This window comes from Cannabis sativa, chromosome X (assembly GCF_029168945.1).
Source record: "Cannabis sativa cultivar Pink pepper isolate KNU-18-1 chromosome X, ASM2916894v1, whole genome shotgun sequence".
Taxonomy (NCBI): Eukaryota; Viridiplantae; Streptophyta; class Magnoliopsida; order Rosales; family Cannabaceae; genus Cannabis; species Cannabis sativa.
The window spans coordinates 14511478-14518561 of NC_083610.1; positions in this window are offsets into that span (position 1 = coordinate 14511478).

Sequence of the window (7084 nt, forward strand, 5' to 3'; positions counted from 1 at the left end):
GTATTAAATTGGACACACAAAATACCATATACCAACATTATCAACTTACTTTTTTCTGTCACTTGTTATTATTTTAGAATTATCTTTAGCTTTTATTAATTAAAAGATTTTTTTATTTTTATATTTACAATTTTTTTTTTTTATTTTTACGGAAATTCACATAACAATCCACGTAGTAACTAACATTGCAATTTAAATCGCAACTCAAATTTATATAATAACTTATATAGAAATTACTAAAACAACTCAAACGATAAAGATAAAAAAAAATTCTAAAAATAGTATATAAGTGATTCCCCTAAATTAAATATATAAGAAGAAAAACATTATTATTTCTTTTATATATTTTTAATAAATATTAAATGAACATTACATTGGACTAGTATAATGATAAATATTATGTTAATATCACATATTAATTTTTTTTATTTAAATATATAGCACATATTTGTATGGTCTAAGTGATGGAGCAAATATTTTTGTTATATATACTCGCATCCTATTTTAATATACATTATAGACAATACTTAATAAAGAAAATACTAAAAACATAATGAAAATAAGGAAAGATTATAGAAAAATTTATATAATTGACCAATAATTTAAAAAAATTTACAAAAATACATTACGGAAAAATTTTCACTTTTACTTTTAGATTTATTTACAAAAATACCCCTTTAGTAAAAAAATATTTTTTTTAGTTGTTTTATAGTTTATTTATAGTTGTCATAAGATTATTTTTCTAGTTGTTTTATAGTTTATTTATAGTTATCGTGAGGTTGATTTCTTATTATTTTTTAGTTGTTATTTTTACTTTTTGCCAAACAAAGTGTACTTTTGTAATTTTAAAACTTTACAAGAATATTTTCGTAATTAAAAACTTTAGACCGTAAAATTATAAATAAAATAATAAAAAAAAAGTATTATTAACAATTCCCTATTATATAATATAAAAAGAGAATGATTAAAAAAAATCATATCGAATTTTTCATCTTATATCCAATCTTGTGCAGATATTAAAGCTTATAATGTATAAGGATGAAGCATGTTACGATGAGGAGTCACATGTCTTCCACCCGTACTAAAAGCTGACTCAGAAGCAACTGTAGAAACTGGAATAGCTAAAACATCTCTAACAACTTATTGCAATATTAGATATTTGAAACCATTTATCTTTCACCAAATCAAAATACAGGGCCGGTCCTAAGGTATATGGGACCTAAGACGAAGTCAAATTTTGGGGCCCTTATATATATAGTTTAACTATTACGAAAATGATAGTTACAATGCTTAGTGTAATGGTAAAGTTTTTAAAAACTCTTAAAAGCTCCAAGGTTCAATATCTCATAACTATACATTAAATATTTTTTTTTAAAAAAAATTAAAAAGTAGAGGTTGGGAATTAATCCCATGATCTCTTAGTTTACAGTAAGACCTTTTACCACTGCACCAAATAATTTTTCTTATATTTTCTTCTTATTTAATATTTTATCTATATATTAATATTTTTTTTCACAATTTCGGGGCCCTGAGAGTTCGGGGGCCCAAGTCGCATGCCTAGCTCGCCTACTCTCAGGGTCGGTCCTGTCAAAATATCAAATTTTCTATTTCTTGACAAATACATTCCTCTAAGTAATAGTCTAGCAGAGATTTTTTAATATCTACATTTGAAGTGCTACTAACAAACAAATCAAAACCAGCCAAAAAATCTACAAATTTATTAATATCCATACCAGCTTCAGAATTATGCAATAAGGAATCAAAATAAATTTCTTTACCATCACTTAGTTTGTATGCTTTCACCAAATCCTAACACAACTTTGTAATTCTCTCAATTTGATTCGAAGAGTCATCACCATAAATTTGGAGAAAATAATATTCAATTAACTTCATCTTAAACCTTGGATTCAAAATAATTGCTATGGATAATATTCCATGTATGACAGACCATCAACCTTCTCAATCATATTTATAGCCATCATCTTAATCTCTACATAAGAGGATTTAAGGCATTCCCTAAGCAACAAATGAATTACACAAATTTAGGGGAAAAAAAGATTAGGAGTGGGATATTTGGTCCCTAAAAATATCTCAGTCACATTATAAAATAACTTCAATTTGTCACACATTAATTTTGCTAAAATCCAATCTCGATCACTAGGTGTTTGTTTATAGTTTTTCTCATTGTGTACTAAGCGATTAAAGACATCCTTATACACAGTGGGACTCATAAGCATCAAATAAATAGAATTCTCCCTAATTTTACAATTGAGAACTAATTTTCTATTACTTGAAAATGTTAATCCATCCTTAACCTCCTTAAATTTTTCCACTCTCTTAGGTATAGTCCAAAATATTACACTCTCACCAATAGTTTCTATCCCATCTTGAATTGCACCTAAATCTTGTTGAGCAATCAAATTCAATATATGTGCACAACATTTCATATGAAGCAATTTCCCTTGCAACAGTAAATTATTATTTCTCAATTTTTCTTTCATCCTATCTATCATGGAAATATTAACACTACGATTATCTTAAGTCAAAGTAGATAACTTACAATCAATAGACCATGCAACCAAACACTCTATCAACTCTTTTGTTAGTATTTTTGCATTATGTGGGGCAGACACATATAAACCTATAATTATGATAAAAATAGCTAATTAGTAATAGTATACAAGTAATCAATTATAAGTAGTCAAAATACAAGGTGTACCAATAAACTAACCTTATAATTTGATTGCGCAAAATCCATAAGTGATCGATGTAGTGTGCAGTTACCACAATGTAGCCTCTTTTTTGATTAGTGGTTGTCCACATATCAGTTGTGACTGCAATTCTACCTTGATTGTTGCTCAATGCTTATTTTATTTTGGTCTTCTCACTCTTAGATATCTTTATGATACCACTCCTAATGGTAGGTCGAGATACATGCTTGAATAATGGTTGAATTGTGTTCACAAAACTTATATATCCAACATGCTCCGCCATATTAAGTGGATACTCATGCAAAATGATCATTTTGGCAAGCTCTTCTCTTGAAAATTCTTGGACAAATGTGTGAGCACCGAGTGTAGTAGGTCCATCTTTCTCTTATTAGGATTCAAGATGGTTTGCTTTATGTCTCGATGCTTTCTTAAAGGACATCTCTTAAAATGTTCATACAAATGTTTAGTTATATTTTTTCTTGTTCCTCCTATTTTTTTTCACAGTAGTTTCAAATAGTCTTTTCAATTCCATTGACCTTTTGTTTTTCAAAGTGATTTCAAACTATAAGAGTTAGCCTTTTATTTTTTTTCTCCCCAACCTCACCATTTATAATTGGTGGGGATGCAGCCATTGGAAGAGAAGAATTGAGTTCTGTAAATTTATTATTTTCTCCAATTTTAAGTAGAATATTTTGTGTAGCATCTTGTGGAGAACATTCAGTTTCAGCCATTATTAGACTTGGACTACAAAGTACAAGGATACTGGCCAAGTTCTACTTCGAGGGAAGGTTAGAGATGGATTGAACATACTTGGAGATGATTCCACTTCAAAACCTAAAAAAGCCTTACTTTGTGAATTTTTTTCTGTTTTTAGTTCTCAAACATCCAACAATGATGTAATAACACATTGTACTTCATTTGACAGTAATAAAACATCTCCAAATTCTGCTTATGTCTCTAGCACTACTTCTCTTTTTCATTCTGCAGTTAGTAAAAATGTTAATACTTGGCATTGTAAACTTGGTCATCCCAATGAACAAGTCATGAGCAAATTATTACCACACCTTCTCACACAAGTCACTTTAAAATATCTCCATTTTTGTAAAGCTTGTCAACAGGGAAAGAATCCTTCCCTTCCCTTTCCTTGTCCAATACTCGTGCATCCCAACCACTTACTTTGATCCATACTTACTTGTGGGGTATAAGTATTATGTCTATTTTTTTGGATGACTATAGCAAGTATACATGTATTATCCCACTTACTCTCAAGGGTCAAGCCTTTGAAGTAATCATTAAATGAAAAGCTTTAGTTGAAAAACAGTTTAATCTTCCCATTAAGGCAACATAGGTAGATTGGGGGTGGTGAGTAAAGGCCATTTAAAAGATTCTTACTTGATCAAGGTATTCATTTTCAAAGTCCCTGTCCTCATACTCATGAGCAAAATGGTCATGCTGAACGAAAATATCGCCATATCAATGAAACTGGCCTCACTCTATTGGCTAATGCTGATCTTGATTTATCCTATTGGTGGCATGCATTTAGTTGCGTTGTCTTCACTATTAACAAGCTTCCTACAAGGGCTTTGAATTTTTCCACTCCATATGAAGCATTGTTTCACAGCAGGCCTGAATACAACATCCTCAAACCATTTGGATGTGCTTGCTTTTCACACCTCAGACCATACAACAAGCACAAATTAGACTTCAAAACATATCAATACATTTTTCTAGGCTATTCTTCTCATCATAAAGGATACATATTTGAAAATTTTGAAGGTAGAATATATATTGCACGAAATGTGGTGTTCAATGAAGACTTTTATCCTCATAAAGTTGCCACAGCCTCTTCCTCAGCAGCACAAAAACAGGTATCATTTTCTGCCAATCCTTTATTTTCCTGTTCTTCATTGTTTTCTACTCAGCACAACACATTTCCTAACCATAATTTTACCTCTGGTACTTCATGTAATGCTAAGTCAATACCTACTGTGTCAAGACCTGCATCTATTAGAATGCAGACTGTGATTGTAGATGCTCCTGTTTTTGGTGCAAATGTTGATAACCATGCTATGATACAACCAAATACTGGTACTTTATATGAACAACAACCAAGTGTTGTCCCTTTATCTGACTTAGAACATGTTGCTCCATTACCTGAACAAAACACAACTGGTAACAAGTTATCTGAAATGCAACAGGCTGCTACTTTACCTGAACCATTAATACCTACTGCACATTTGCCTGAACCATAAAATAATCCTTATCTCTTACTTGATACTCCACAAATTAAACCATCCATCCATATCACATACTACATCCATAGCAATTGCAACATTACCTATGCTTCAGTCTGATCCTCAAATTGGCCCACCTACTAATACTGCAGCACCCTCAACCTCCACTCAAACTAATACCACAAGACTCCATCCCATGAAAACCAAATCACAAAGTGGTTTACATAAACCAAAAGCTTATATGGCCACCAAACATCCCCTTCCTGAGTCTCTATTACCCACTAAGCCCAAGTCATTAAAAGCTACTCTCAACAGTCATCAATGGTTTGCCTCTATGAACACAGAGTTCATTGCTCTAAAGAAATAAGGAACTTGGACGCTTGTTCCTTATGAACCCCACATGAATATCATTGGCAATAAATGGGTACATAGAGACAAGTTAAACATGGATGACTCTCTTGATAGGTTTAAGTCTCGACTGGTTGCCAAAGGGTATCTTCAAACACCAGTGATTGATTATGAGGACACATTCAAATTTCTTTGTTAAACTAATGCTTGTTCATGTAATACCCGGAATTAAGAAATGGATTAGCGAAACCCTAACTAGATGATTATGTATAATGGAGGAATTATATTATTATATAGTTCAATATATGTGATTTTATATGAATTTTAATATATTAAAGACCCCATTGGTTAGCCAGGGGCATTTTGGTAATTATGACCCGAGAAGGATAAAATGATGAAATTAATTTAATTACGTGCTTAATAGAACTATATTATTATATAGTATGCCTGTGTTGTCTTTTCGGGTGTGTTCGACGGAGTTAGCGCGGTATAGTCATGGCAGGAATTTCGAGTGGGCGGGTTCGGGCCCGAAATGTAAATTGAATTGATTATTGGACATTTTATTTGATAAATGATAATCTGAAATTTATTTGAAATTAATTGAGTATTGAATGACTATTTTACCCTTGTGAGGGTGTATGTGGGTATTTAAGCCCTAAGGGCATTTTGGTCATTTGACCCCTAATTACTATGTTTGGAAAATGTGATTTTTGAGGAAATGAAATGTTAATTTCTGGTGGTTTTCCCCTCTCATCCTCTCTAACCCTCTTCTTCTTCAAACTTGATTTTTGAGAAGAAAGCTTGATTTTTAGCTTGGTTTGGAAGCTTGATTTGTGTTGGAAGCTTGAAGCTTGTTTGAGCAAGAGATTGAGGTAGTTTCTAGCTGAAATTATATGAGTTATTTGTTGAATTCATGGCTGAAATATGGTGATAAAAGCATGCTTGAGATTGTTTATTCTTGGTGTTGCATGCTTAGTGAATTGGATGTTTAAGCTTGTTAATCTCTTGATTTGTGTAGGATTGAGCTTAGAGTATGATTCTAGGTTGTTTTTCATGCTTGAATCTAACATTTATTTATTGTTTTACTGCTGGAAAATATTTGGTTGTTGTAGATGAAGCTCTTATTCAAGAGCTTGATGTTGCCATGAACATGCTTGAACTCTATGATTTTTATGCAATCTAAATTGAGGGATTAATTGCTGGATTTTAATGCTTGATAATGTGTTTTAAATCCTTAGTATTTGCTAGGTGTTGTAAGTGGATTAATTGAGAGTTTGGTTGTGAAAAGCAAGCTTGAGTTCATGGAACTCAAGCTTGGTGCTTTAATGGCACTTTTTGATTTTTAGTGCAATTGTTGTGTTTAAGTTGTGGAATATGTTTATTATGACATATATTGATGCTCTGGAAAGTTTGGGAATGTTTGGGGATGATTTGAGTGAGTTTTGGGGGTTTAAAGATTGAGGAATTTCGTGTTCTCTGCCCAGACAACCGGAATTCCGGTTGGTTCATCCGGAATTCCGGTTGGAGTTCATCGGGAAATGCTGAATTTTGTTTCGGCCATAACTTTTGACTCGGGACTCCGTTTGGGACGTTCTTTATACCGTTGGAAAGCTCTTTTCGAGCTCTATGTGATTATCTGTATTTGAAATGCCATGAATTTACTTTATGAATGTGAAATCAGGGGTTAACCCTATTTGTGAAAAAATCCCGGATTGTGTGACTAGGATTACGGCACACAGTCGGGAGCACCGGGGATTCGGAATCTCTGCCTTTGCGAGACAACAGGTAAGA